A 15,530-nucleotide genomic window follows, 5' to 3' on the forward strand; every position below is an offset into this window, starting at 1 on the left:
TCTGTGTTTGAAATGCACTGCTCGACTGAGGGATGTTACAGATAATTGTATTTGTGTGGTACAGAGATGAGGTAGTCATTCATAAATCATGGGAAACACTATTATTGCACACCGAGTAGGTCCATTCAACTTATTATGTGACTTGTGAAGCACATTTTTACTCCTGAACCGATGTAAGCTTGACATAACAAAGGAGTTGAACACTCATTTAAGACATTTCAGTTTTTTAAATGAGAAAGTGAGAGTTGTATGAATCAGTTCATTAGTCCAGACATGAAGGGCTTTCAGACTTTATGGCATTCCCAGAAAGCATGCATTATTGAGGCATTATTTATTTTACACTTAAGACATGATTCTGCCGTTGTGCTGTAGAATTTGTGAATTTTGAAACTTGTAAAATGATTGTATACGTTAGTTTATACTGGATTAAGCGTATAGTTTCGTTAACTGTCATTTTGTTAGCTATGCTACAACTTTCCCTCCATCTTGTGCCAACATCAGTTCTTTCTAAGTCTTGGTTCCAATAGTAAAAACAATTTTCTAAGAGAGTTCTCAATTGGATATGCTCTCTGCAGTGTTTTGTATGTGAACATCATTTTCTGACTCAAATAAGATTCCCTTAAGGTTGCTCTGATCTCCAAAATATGCATCTATTCCAAAATTACTTTGTAATTCTGTCATGGAAATAAACGTATTTCCTGTTACCAAGTAATTTACGATTTCTATGTCTTAGTGTTCCACGTGGACCAATTTATCAGAGAATTCTGAATAGCTCTCCAAGGATTGTTCCATAAGGTTGTGTCCTTAGGGAGAGATATTGAACATAGACACATATAAGGTTTCTGGGGATGAGCATGCCATCTTCAATATGTAGTTATCGTTCCTCTTTAGTGCAATATGTCACAAGTAAAAGCCTTGGATAGCGAGTTTCCAGATCTGGAAGGTTTAAAGGATGTATTTTGCGGGGTAATAAAACCATGCCATTCTAATAAATTTTATTCTACCTGTAATATTTAACCGAAGATTATTCCATTTAATTAGATCTGCTTTCATGTTGAGTAAATGGGGAAAAAAGTTATCTTTAGCAATTTGTTTGTAGTCACTTATTAAGCATCCTAAGTGTTTAATATAAGCGTTGTTCTTTATCTCAATTTCCTCTCTCACATGTTCAAACTGTCAAGACGGTTCTCCCGAGTGGCGCATTCGATCTAAGGCACTGCATTTAAATGCTAGAGGCAACACGACAGACCCTGATTCCAGGCTGTATCACAACCGGCCGTGATTGGGAGTCCCATAGGACGCCGCACAATCGGCCCAGCGCCGTCCAGGTAGTCAATGTAAATAAGAAATTGTCCTTAACTGACTTGCGTACTTAAATATATCAAATCTGGACCTAAATAAGTGAACCCCTCGCTTATCAGTTGCCTGTTGATTGCATTAATACAAGTAAAGGCCCACAAGGGAGTAAAAGGAGTGTGTATTTAATGGTGAATTAGAAGGTAAACAGGGGAAATGTAATCTCTGGAACAATAGTTTCAACCCCCTAACCAGCTGGCTAAAGTTGCCTTGACAAACATAGTAAAGACACTAACGATCACACATGATCACCTCCTATTAGTAGTGAAACAACCTCTTTTACTAGGTTTTCCAAACTCTGTCCATGGCAGCAGAGTTTCAGAAATTATTAGAAACAATCAATCAACTCACACATGGCGAAATTATTATATGAAGCATCTAATGACCAGTGAATGTCACGATCGTCGTATTGAGGAGACCAAAGCGCAGCGTGGTGTGAATACATACTTTTAATTATAGACGAAAAAACACAAAGTACACTAAACAAACAAAACAAACTAAACTAACCAGACGAACGTGACTGCTATAGAAACTGAGTGCCAACTTGCAACATCACATAGACAATAACCCACAAACCACAATACAAAACAGGCTACCTAAATATGGTTCCCAATCAGAGACAACGACAAACACTTGCCACTGATTGAGAACCATATCAGGCCAAAACACATAGAAACAGACTAACTAGACATGCAACATAGAATGCCCACTCATATAACACCCTGACCAAACAAAACATAGAAACAAACAACGCAAATAATGAAGGTAGCAGACATTTTGGCTCCTTAGTTTTATTTCACTCGTCTTTGAATAGAAGTCTGATTTTAACTGGTTGTATGTTCAAAAACCTGTAGGTCAAAATGAGACTGTTGGTTTTTGTTTCCTACCAGTGATAGTATACAATATACAGTACAGTATAGTGTTGTCATCACAGTTTCATATTTTCCCGGTATTTTACCAATGTTTCATCCCTAGAAGAAATCACTTTTTTAATTTGGTATTGTCATTCTAAAGCGTTTGAGCTTTAATCAGCATGGACATTCAAGCCCGATGCTACCTGAGTCTGATGAGCCATTCAATTTAAATACATTTTATGAGCCAAAGCTCAAAAAAAGCCCTTATGGTTGTGCTGTTATCCAATACATATAGTCATTTGTAGGCTGATGAATAGCTATAAGTATAAGAAAGTCAAGAACCCAGTAGCACAGGGAGTGCTTCAGACCCAGGGCCCCCAAGCTTAGTGATAAGTTTAGAGGGCACTATGGTGAGCTGTAGTCATTGAACAGCAATCTCACGTGGACGTTCCTCTTGTCCAGGTGTGATAGGGCAGTGTGCGGTGCAACAGCGATTGTGTCGTCCGTGGATCTGTTGGGGCGGTATGCAAATTGTAGTGGGTCTAAGTTGTCAGGCAAGGTGGAGGTTATAGTCTTTGAATAGCCTTTCAAAGCACTTCATCATGACAGAGGTGAGTGCAATGGGGTGATAGTCATTTAGTTCAGTTACCTTAGCTTGCTTGGGTACAGGCACTATGGTGGACATCTTGAAGCAAGTGGGGACAACAGACTGGAATGGGGAGAGGTTGAATATATCCGTAAACGCCCCAGCCAGCTGGTCTGCGCATGCACTGAGGACGCATCTTGGTATGCCTTCCAAGCTGGCAGCTTTGCGAGGGTTAACACACTTGAAAGCCCTACTCATGTCGGCTACAGAGATCGGGAGCCTGCCGTCCTCATGAGCAGCGGGGGCCCACGACGGCGGCTCTGTGTTGTTTTCCTCAAAGCAGGAGAAGAATGGGTTAAGTTTGCCTGAGAGTCAGGCTTTGGGTGTCCACAACGTGGTTGGTTTTTCCTTTATAATCCGTGATTTTCTGAAGTCCCTGCCACGTGCCTCGTATCTGAGCCATTGACTTGCCACTCCTTTTTTGTCCCTGTAAATGTATTTTTGCCTCTTTGATTGACTTAGAGGTTGTAGCTGGTCTGTTTGTTCTCATTCATGTTCCTGGTCACCTTACAGTCGCCTCACAGTTACCTGTATTTATCCCGGGAAATGGGATATTATTACGTAATTACAGCATGCATAGTATTTTAAGACAAAAGAAATATCAATCGAATCAAGTCTTTCTGGAGGAATGACACCTCCTCTTAGTGCAGTTGAAAGACAGCGGAAATACAGAGCATGACGTAATGCTGACCCAGAGAGAAGGAGAAAGTATCTAGATAAAGAGAGGGAGGAAAGATAAAGAGACAGGGAAGAAGAAGGCAATAGCTGAACTCAGTGACGGAGCACAGAAAGGAAGGAATGGAGAGATTCTAAAAGGATACGCAGAGCCAGGGTCAAGGCTAGTGCGTTGCTTCAGTCCCAAACACCCCCCTCAACTCCTGAAAATCAGCCTGGGCCTTCAAGGTTAGGAATGCAGGGATGTTTAACAGGTTGAGATAAGGCATTTAAGATTATTAGTTTCTAAACTTTCTAATAACTCTAACCGTAATCCCTAACCATAACCCATAACCCATATCCCGATCTACTAACCGTTATCCTTAACTTTATCTCTGACTCTACCCCTTGAATCCTAACCATGCATTTAATGTGTTTTCAGCAACGCCAGCAAGGGGAACGCATTAGGGGGGAAAAAATACACACAGAAGACTCCAAAAAGAGAGAGAGCATTTAAAATCAGAAGTGGCAAAGGAGAGGGGCGAAAAAAGGAAAATACAGGAAGAGGTATGCAAGGATTAAGGGAGAACAGGCATCTGTATCGGCTCGTTCGACAGTCAAAGCATTGCTGAGACGTCAGGATGTGACATCACCTATTAAGAGGGCTCTTCTCGTTCGCACATCTCTCATTAAAGATATCAAAAGAAAATACAGATATGCAAGGAAACAGAAGAACAAGCAAATCATTGCAAACGCGACCTCTGTGAATATACTGAAGAAGTATTCCCAGACGGTGTTGGGCTTTTCAAATAAGAGAGCGAAGTTGGAAGGGGGACCTTTGCTCTTTTTGTGACGAGGAAGGGAAGCAGAACAGAAACCGAAATCAAAAGGAAAGTGAAGGATGTCTTTCCCTGTGATGGTGATGATGTAAGACCGGCCGCAAACAAACCATCACAAGACTAAAGAACAAAAGGCAGAAGAGGTTTCTGACTGACACAATGAATGTATTTTTGTGTTGTTTTTCACAATGAATATGTAACTAAATAGCAGTTCCAATGTTGTTACTACATGTATTACTATGTAGATGTCTATTCAGTGTTCAGTATGCAGTGTTCAAGGTTTCATATATGTTCTGTCCCATTGCAGCTGTCCACCCTGTTATACCTTGGTCCACCCTGTTATACCTTGGTCCATCCTGATATCTTGGGATCTTTCTCAAAGGAATTCAGTTACATGGTCAAATATGAAGAATTTGTGTCATGTATTTTGAAGAGTGAGACATGGCCAACACCACACAATTATATAAAATATCACTAATACCCGTCTCAATTTAGAGAGATAAGGTGCAAATTAGATTAAGTTCTGTATAAAACCACACATTGTATACAACCTGTTATTCCTTTATAATTTGACCAGAACAAATGGACAGGGTTGACAAGGGGACACAATATCTTTATGAAAATGTAAATATTATTAAAGTAGTAGTAATTAAAAGACAGTTAAGTGGATGTCCGTAACATGGTGAACATATATGAAATATATGAAAATATGTTTATAAGGATCTAACTCTAAGTGCTGGAGCTTGGCCAACATTTTTTTCTCCAAGTCAAGTATTTCCTTTTTATAGTAAAACATAAAAGGAATAACATTTTAAATGTTGCATGGTCCAAATGGTACTGTTTTGTGATATTGACCCAGTTAACATAGATAGTTTGTTGAGCTCGGTCAGGTTCAAGCACAGCTAGATGAACCTGACCGAACAGAGGGCTTGCTTCCAGCCATAGTAGTTGTGGTATAGTAAACAAAACATGGTTACAACACACATGTGGACAAACCCTAACCCGCAGGAAAACAAGACTCCTGTCTCATCCTCCATTCATTCAAGACCCATACATCTTTATCCTGTCAGCTGGGGGACTCTTTTCCTTGTCGGGTCACGTGGTTCTCCTGGCCAGATAAAACATGTGCGAATCATAACGAAGCTACGACGGTAGTTTTCTATTGAAGAACATTTTCAGCCTAAACTGCCTTCATCTTCAGTGTAAGAAAAATTGGGTGAAAATAGATCATTACAAATAAAAAATGATTCAGGGGACAAACACAAGCCGAGAGTAGCTTAGAGGGGGAAGAGAGGTAGAGAGATGGAGCAAGGAAGGAGAGAGAGTACCCTGGAAAGTCAGATACTTGTCATACATTCCATGGATGTTTGAGCTGGTCCAGGGGAGGCAGAAAGGCAGGCTGGCAGTAAAAACACATGTCCTCTCCACCCTGCATTGATCCATTGTGTGTGTATGTGTATGTTGATGTTACAAATTATTCATTTGCATATTTCTTTGTAAAAAATGGAGAGCGAGGTGGATGTATGGCGAATGGCAACACAATATGATTGTTTATCTCTCTGAAATGAAACCATCTAATGATAGATTTCAAGCAAATACATATCTGTCATTGAACATTGTTTTCCCTTTTTTTCCCCCGGTTTTGACCCTTGCCTGTTTTTGGGACTCTGTTACCCGTCTGCCTGGCCATTCTGCCTGCCTTGGCCTCGAACCTGCCTGCCACTCTGTACCTCCTGGACTCTGATCTGGTTTTGACCTTTTGCCTGTCCACGACTATTCTCTTGCCTACCCCTTTTGGTACTAATAAATTTCAAACACTCAAACCATCTGCCTCCCGTGTCTGCAACTGGGTCTGGCCCTGAGCCCTTATACCCCTGTTTTAGGGGACCTGCATAGTTCTGGTATCGGTTCTGACCGCCATTTTCGCTTTTAAATCTGTGGCCACCGTAGAACTGGCTTGCATTGAGTGATAGCCCTGGTTCCCACAGACACAGTAGTATATTTTCTGAGTGTGATGTAGGATGTGAAATCTGAAACCACTTGAAGCTGGGATGTCCCTCCTACCCTTTCATTCGCTCTTCCGATTGTCCATCAACTCCTGACTGAACCCTACGTCACAGCCACTGAAACAGCACGTGTCTACAATCCTGATAATAGCAGCACAGCAGCAGAGAGTGGTTTGATCACTGTAGCACATTCCGAGATAGATTTACAGCCATTCATCTAAAATAACGAACAGATTTAAAAACAACAACAAAAAGTCTCTGTTTGTCATAGATTGACAAGATTAATATGAGATGAAAGGTGAGTTCCGAACAGGTTCAGGAAGCAAGCGAGAGCTCTGAGATGTTCGCAGCGATTGCAGCAGATGTTTTGATCAAGAGAGACCTTTAAAAAATATGAATATTTTCTCTAACACTAAACATACAAATATGTATTTTATAATTTGATGATACTATATTTATAAGGCATATAAGTCATTTCAATCCTCATTCATACGGTTTTGTTGAATGGTAAATACACAATATGAATTACCTTCATCGTATTTGTACTGTGTACTTGAGCTTGTGTCCTCAAAGGTGACGACACTGTTGCGATTTATGACAGTTTTGACATGAAAGGTGAGATTTGAACCTTGGAGTATGCAGCATTCCTTGTTATTGTGTATGGCCCTCATGATAAATAATTACTTTTGGGGATCACTTGTTCGATTGCATTTAGTTTAAATGGGGGAAAAACACTCATCTTTTTTTATAAGTTCATTAAACCAAAAAAGCCCATTTGCTGTAACGGTTTTCTTCTGGTGAAGGAGAGGCGGACCAAAATGCAGCGTGGTTATAATTCATGGTTCTCTAATAATGAAACCATACATGAATAAACTACAAAAACAAGAACCGTGAAAACCCAAACCAGTCCCGTGTGGTACAAACACTGACACAGGAGACAACCACCCACAAAACCCAACACAAACCAGGCTACCTAAATATGGTTCCCAATCAGAGAAAATGACTAACACCTGCCTCTGATTGAGAACCATATCAGGCCAAACATAGAAATAGACAAACTAGACATGTAACATAGAATGCCCACTCAGATCACACCCTGACCAAACAAAACATAGAAACATACAAAGCAAACTATGGTCAGGGTGTGACATTTGCCAACATTTCTGAAAATGGATATACTATATAGAGTTTTGGAATTTAACTGTTCATATGTCATGTATAGGCTACGATCAGAAAATACAAAAAGCAACTGTCAGAGAGTATTATCTATATCATTAGGCGGTAGGTAGCCAAGCAGTTAGAGTGTTGGGCCAGTAACCGGTAATGGCTCCAGGGTTGCTGTTGATAATGTCTGACACTGGGCATGACACCACTCTGAGGGTGTCTCAGAGGGAGTTGGGATATGCAAAAAAGAATACCCATACACACACTTGTATATGTGTGAAACAGTACAAATAGAAGCACCCACCAAATTACTATTATAATATCCACTGCCTCGACTCTACATGGATGAACCTACTTGTCCATACTCTCACCTGGACAAGCTACAGTACATATTCTGGGGTAGAAACAAACATGTCTACAGTACATACTCTGAGGTAGAAACAAACAGGTCTACAGTACATACTCTGGGGTAGAAACAAACAGGTCTACAGTACATACTCTGGGGTAGAAACAAACAGGTCTACAGTACATACTCTGGGGTAGAAACAAACAGGTCACAGGATATAACTAGGCCATAACAAACAGGTCTACAGGATATAACTAGGCCATAACAAACAGGTCTACAGGATATAACTAGGCCATAACAAACAGGTCTACAGGATATAACTAGGCCATAACAAACAGGTCTACAGGATATAACTAGACCATAACAAACAGGTCTAGGCCATAACAAACACAGGATATAACTAGGCCATAACAACAAACAGGTCTACAGGATATAACTAGGCCATAACAAACAAACAGGTCTACAGGATATAACTAGGCCATAACAAACAGGTCTACAGGATATAACAGGTCTACAGGATATAACTAGGCCATAACAAACAGGTCTACAGGATATAACTAGGCCATAACAAACAGGTCTACAGGATATAACTAGGCCATAACAACAAACAGGTCTACAGGATATAACTAGGCCATAACAAACAGGTCTACAGGATATAACTAGGCCATAACAAACAGGTCTACAGGATATAACTAGGCCATAACAAACAGGTCTACAGGATGTAACTAGGCCATAACAAACAGGTCTACAGGATATAACTAGACCATAACAATATGAGACAGCTAACTGTTAATGTGAGAGACAAAGACATGCTATTGCTCAATATATGTAACCTAGAGCAAGTTCAACCAATATGGCTTTGTTAAATAAAGAGGTGCATAAATCCATAACCTGGTCCTTGAGTACCATTTGGTCTGGCAGGCTAGACAAATATGTAAATTATAGTTTTGTTCCTGTGTCCATGTTCCATTCTCATCTGATACGCTATAGATGACACCTGTTCCAGCAGAGGGAAACAGATTCTATCTGACCAGGGTTCTCCTGCATTAAACTTCAACCGGGGACTTTATCTTATGACACATGTTGCATTCGTATCTTTATAGACAGTAATTATACACACAGGCAGGCAAGCAGGCAGGCAGGCACAGACATACGCACATGCTCTCTTTCACACACACACACACACACACACACACACACACACACACACACGCACACACACACACACACACACGCACGCACGAATGCACACACACACACACACACACACACACACACACACGCACGCACGCACGCACGCACGCACACACACACACACACACACACACACACACACACACACACAGACATGAGTTCCATGCCACAAGGGAAAATATGACAAATAGCATGTCCAGCAATGGTTGGATCAACTTGTGTGTGTGTGTGTGTGTGTGTGTGTGAGAGATAGAGAGTCAGTCTGGTTATAATATGCATCTCTCAGATAGAAACCCACTTAGACGCCACAGCTAGGAAACAAGCACTCACTAAGATCAGGTATGGCCAATTAGTAGGCCAACATACATGAACACACTTAATAGAGAAAAGAATATATGTTTCTAAATAACATTTTTGGAACGTTCTATCTTGTGTGTTTTTTATGGATAGTTTTCTTAATTCGAGAACATGACTTGTAGTAGAACCAGGATGAAATCTGTAGGAAATGTTATTCTGAAATACTGACATTCCCACAGAAGAATGTTGTTTCTTAACTTTCTCTGAACTATTAGAGAACATTCTCATTTTCAAAGCAATTGCAGAACATTCCTAAAACATTACCAAAATTGAAATGAAATGTCACCATGTTTGAACGTTTAGGAAACCTTCTGTTAAAGTAATGAAACAATGCTTTTTTTGTCAAGTTACTTAAATGTGTGTCACGCCCTGGCATTAATTATCTTTGTTTTCATTATTATTTTGGTTAGGCCAGGGTGTGACATGGGTGATTTATGTATTTTGTCTTGTCTAGGGTTTTTTGTAGATTTATGGGGTTGTGTTCTTTTAGGTGTCTAGGTAAGTCTATGGTTGCCTGGATTGGTTCTCAATCAGAGACAGGTGTTTATCGTTGTCTCTGATTGGGAGCCATATTTAGGCAGCCATATTCTTTGGGTATTTTGTGGGTGATTGTTTCCTGTCTTTGTGTTTTATGCACCAGTTAGGACTGTTACGGTTTTCAAGGTTATTGTTTTGTAGTTTGTTCGTGTTTGAGTTTTCTTATTAAAGAACCATGAACTATAACCAGGCTGCGTTTTGGTCCGCCTCTCCTTCCCAGGAAGAAAGTCGTGACAATGTGCTGAGAATGTTCCAAAGCCAATTAACTCCCCTGCACCATTCCCAGAAAGTTGACAGAGAAAGGTTGTATGCAAAATAACCATAGGACAACCACACTCTCACCAACCTCTAAGAAACATATGGTTCTCAGAATGTTATGTGCTACTGTAGCTGGGACATGTGGTTCTTCAACACAGTTTTTAAGAAGGTGGTGGTTTACAGACACTGTGATGGTTCAGCAAGAGAGTGTTTGATTTTTAAAAAAATCACAAAATGTAATCCATAGAATGGTCCTTTGGAAGAAGGATTGTCGACATACACTGTATATAATATTTGACTAAAACAATAATTTCAAACCTTGCTTTGTATGCGGTCACATATATCAATCAATCAAATGTATTCATAAAGCCCTTTTACATCAGCAGATGTCACAAAGTGCTGTACAGAAACGCAGCCTAAAACCCCAAACAGCCAGCAAGGCAGATGTAGAAGCACGGTGGGTAGAAAAAACTCCCTAGGAAGGCAGGAACCTATGAAGAAACCTAGAGAGGAACAAGGCTCTGAGGGGTGGCCAGTCCTCTTCTGGCTGTGCCGGGTGGAGAGGAACCAGGCTCTGAGTGGTGGCCAGTCCTCTTCTGGCTGTGCCGGGTGGAGAGTACATGGCCATTAAATTGGGAAAAACACTCATCTTTTTTTATAAGTTCTTTAATAAACCAAAAAAGCTAATTTGCCAACATTTCTGAAAATGGATATACCATATAGCGTTTTGGAATTAAACTGTTCATATGTTATGTATAGGCTACGATCAGAAAAGACAGAAAGTAACTAACTGTCAGAGAGTATTATCTATATCATTAGGCGGTAGGTAGCCTAGCAGTTAGAGTGTTGGGCCAGTAACCGGTAATGGCTCCAGGGTTGCTGTTGATAATGTCTGACCCTGGGCATGACCCCACTCTCTGAGGGTGTCTCAGGGGGAGTTGGGATATGCAAAAAAACATACCCATACACACACGTGTATATGTGTGAAACAGCACAAATATAATCACCCACCAAATTACTATAATATCCACTGCCTCATCTCTACATGGATGAACCTACTTGTCCATACTCTTACCTGGACAAGCTACAGTACATACTCTGGGGTAGAAACAAGCAGGTCTACAGTACATACTCTGGGGTAGAAACAAGCAGGTCTACAGTACATACTCTGAGGTAGAAACAAACAGGTCTACAGTACATACTCTGGGGTAGAAACAAACAGGTCTACAGTACATACTCTGGGGTAGAAACAAACAGGTCTACAGTACATACTCTGAGGTAGAAACAAACAGGTCACAGGATATAACTAGGCCATAACAAACAGGTCTACAGGATATAACTAGGCCATAACAAACAGGTCTACAGGATATAACTGGGGTAGAAACAAACAGGTCTACAGGACATACTCTGAGGTAGAAACAAACAGGTCTACAGGCTGTAACTAGGCCATAACAAACAGGTCTACAGGATATAACTAGGCCATAACAAACAGGTCTACAGGATATAACTAGGCCAAAACAAACAGGTCTACAGGCTGTAACTAGGCCATAACAAACAGGTCTACAGGATATAACTAGGCCATAACAAACAGGTCTACAGGATATAACTAGACCATAACAAACAGGTCTACAGGATATAACTAGACCATAACAAACAGGTCTACAGGATATAACTAGGCCATAACAAACAGGTCTACAGGATATAACTAGACCATAACAAACAGGTCTACAGGATATAACTAGGCCATAACAAACAGGTCTACAGGATATAACTAGGCTATAACAAACAGGTCTACAGGATATAACTTTACAGGATATAACTTTCTGTCCAAAAATGATGCAGAAAAATTAATCCATGCTTTTGTCACTTCTAGGTTAGACTACTGCAATGCTCTATTTTCCGGCTACCCAGATAAAGCACTAAATAAACTTCAGTTAGTGCTAAATATGGCTGCTAGAAACCTGACTAGAACCAAAAAAAATTTGATCATATTACTCCAGTGCTAGCCTCTCTACACTGGCTTCCTGTCAAAGCAAGGGCTGATTTCAAGGTTTTACTGCTAACCTACAAAGCATTACATGGGCTTGCTCCTACCTATCTCTCTGATTTGGTCCTGCCGTACATACCTACACGTACGCTACGGTCACAAGACGCAGGCCTCCTAATTGTCCCTAGAATTTCTAAGCAAACAGCTGGAGGCAGGGCTTTCTCCTATAGAGCTCCATTTTTATGGAACGGTCTGCCTACCCATGTCAGAGACGCAAACTCGGTCTCAACCTTTAAGTCTTTACTGAAGACTCATCTCTTCAGTGGGTCATATGATTGAGTGTAGTCTGGCCCAGGAGTGGGAAGGTGAACGGAAAGGCTCTGGAGCAACGAACCGCCCTTGCTGTCTCTGCCTGGCCGGTTCCCCTCTTTCCACTGGGATTCTCTGCCTCTAACCCTATTACAGGGGCTGGGTCACTGGCTTACTGGGGCTCTCTCATGCCGTCCCTGGAGGGGGTGCGTCACCTGAGTGGGTTGATTCACTGTTGTGGTCATCCTGTCTGGGTTGTGCCGTGGCGGAGATCTTTGTGGGCTATACTCAGCCTTGTCTCAGGATGGTAAGTTGGTGGTTGAAGATATCCCTCTAGTGGTGTGGGGGCTGTTCTTTGGCAAAGTGGGTGGGGTTATATCCTTCCTGTTTGGCCCTGTCCGGGGACGACCTCGGATGGGGCCACAGTGTCTCCTGACCCCTCCTGTCTCAGCCTCCAGTATTTATGCTGCAGTAGTTTATGTGTCGGGGGCTGGGGTCAGTTTGTTATATCTGGAGTACTTCTCCTGTCCTATTCGGTGTCCTGTGTGAATCTAAGTGTGCGTTCTCTAATTCTCTCCTTCTCTCTTTCTTTCTCTCTCTCGGAGGACCCGAGCCCTAGGACCTGAGCTCCAGGACTACCTGACATGACTCCTTGCTGTCCCCAGTCCACGGCCATGCTGCTGTTCCAGTTTCAACTGACCTGAGCCCTAGGACCATGCCCCAGGACTACCTGACATGATGACTCCTTGCTGTCCCCAGTCCACCTGGCCATGCTGCTGCTCCAGTTTCAACTTCCACCTGACTGTGCTGCTGCTCCAGTTTCAACTGTTCTGCCTTATTATTATTCGACCATGCTGGTCATTTATGAACATTTGAACATCTTGGCCATGTTCTGTTATAATCTCCACCCGGCACAGCCAGAAGAGGACTGGCCACCCCACATAGCCTGGTTCCTCTCTAGGTTTCTTCCTAGGTTTTGGCCTTTCTAGGGAGTTTTTCCTAGCCACCGTGCTTCTACACCTGCATTGCTTGCTGTTTGGGGTTTTAGGCTGGGTTTCTGTACAGCACTTTGAGATATCAGCTGATGTACGAAGGGCTATATAAATAAATTTGATTTGATTTGATTTGATATAACTAGGCCATAACAAACAGGTCTACAGGATATAACTAGACCATAACAAACAGGTCTACAGGATATAACTAGGCCATAACAAACAGGTCTACAGGATATAACTAGGCCATAACAAACAGGTCTACAGGATATAACTAGGCCAAAACAAACAGGTCTACAGGATATAACTAGGCCATAACAAACAGGTCTACAGGATATAACTAGACCATAACAAACAGGTCTACAGGATATAACTAGGCCATAACAAACAGGTCTACAGGATATAACTAGACCATAACAAACAGGTCTACAGGATATAACTAGGCCATAACAAACAGGTCTACAGGATATAACTAGGCCATAACAAACAGGTCTACAGGATATAACTAGGCCATAACAAACAGGTCTACAGGATATAACTAGACCATAACAATATGAGACAGCTAACTGTTAATGTGAGAGACAAAGACATGCTATTGCTCAATATATGTAACCTACAGCAAGTTCAACCAATATGGCTTTGTTAAATAATGAGGTGCATAAATCCATAACCTGGTCCTTGAGTACCATTTGGTCTGGCAGGCTAGACAAATATGTAAATTATAGTTTTGTTCCTGTGTCCATGTTCCATTCTCATCTGATATGCTATAGATGACACCTGTTCCAGCAGAGGGAAACAGATTCTATCTGACCAGGGTTCTCCTGCATTAAACTTCAATCTGGGCCTTTATCTTATGACACATGTTGCATTCGTATCTTCATAGACTGTAATTATACACACAGGCAGGCAAGCAGGCAGGCACAGACATACGCACATGCTCTCTTTCACACACACACACACACACACACACACACACACACACACACACACACACACACACACACACACACACACACACACACACACACACGCATGCACACACACACACACACACACACAGACATGAGTTCCATGCCACAAGGGAAAATATGACAAATAGCATGTCTAGCTATGGTTGGATCAACTGGTGTGTGTGCGTGTGCGTGTGCATGTGAGAGAGAGAGAGAGATAAATATATACAGAGTCAGTGTGGTTATAATATGCATCTCTCAGATAGAAACCCACTTAGACGCCACAGCTAGGAAACAAGCACTCACTAAGATCAGGTATGGCCAATTAGTAGGCCAACATACATGAACACACTTGATAGAGAACAGAATATATGTTTCTAAATAACATTCTTGGAACGTTCTATTTTGTGTGTTTTTTATGGATAGTTTTCTTAATTCGAGAACATGACTTGAAGTAGAACCATGATGAAATCTGTAGGAAATGTTATGCTGTAATACTGATATTCCCACAGAAGAATATTGTTTCTTAACTTTATCTGAACTATTAGAGAACATTCCCAATGTCAAAGCAGTTGCAGAACATTGTCACGACTTCTGCCGAAATTGGTCCCTCTCCTTGTTCGGTCGACGTCACCGGTCTTCTAGCCATCGCCGCTCCACCTTTAATTTTCAATTTGTTTTGTCTTGTTTTCCTGCACACCTGGTTTATGTCTCCTCATAATTACTATGTGTATTTAGCCCTCTGTTTCCTCCATGTCTGTGTGGGGTATTGTTTATTGTTGAGGTTGGCACCCTTCCGGCTGGTTCACGCCGGGGTTTATGTGTACCCGTGTTTTGTGGCAACCGATACTTTGTACTTTGTTTGTGGTACTTTGTGCTACCTTACTTGTTTTGGGCATTTGTTTTTGTGACGCTGTTGCGTTCTGGTCTTACAATTTGCCTCAGTAAAGTGCTTCGTGTTCACTGATCTCTTATCTCCTGCGCCTGACTTCTATGCACCAGCTACACCCACCGTTGACAAACATTCCTAGAACATTACCAAAATTTAAATTAAATGTAACCATGTTGAAACTTTTAGGAA

This window comes from Oncorhynchus tshawytscha, linkage group LG20, assembly GCF_018296145.1.
Source record: "Oncorhynchus tshawytscha isolate Ot180627B linkage group LG20, Otsh_v2.0, whole genome shotgun sequence".
Classification (NCBI taxonomy): Eukaryota; Metazoa; Chordata; class Actinopteri; order Salmoniformes; family Salmonidae; genus Oncorhynchus; species Oncorhynchus tshawytscha.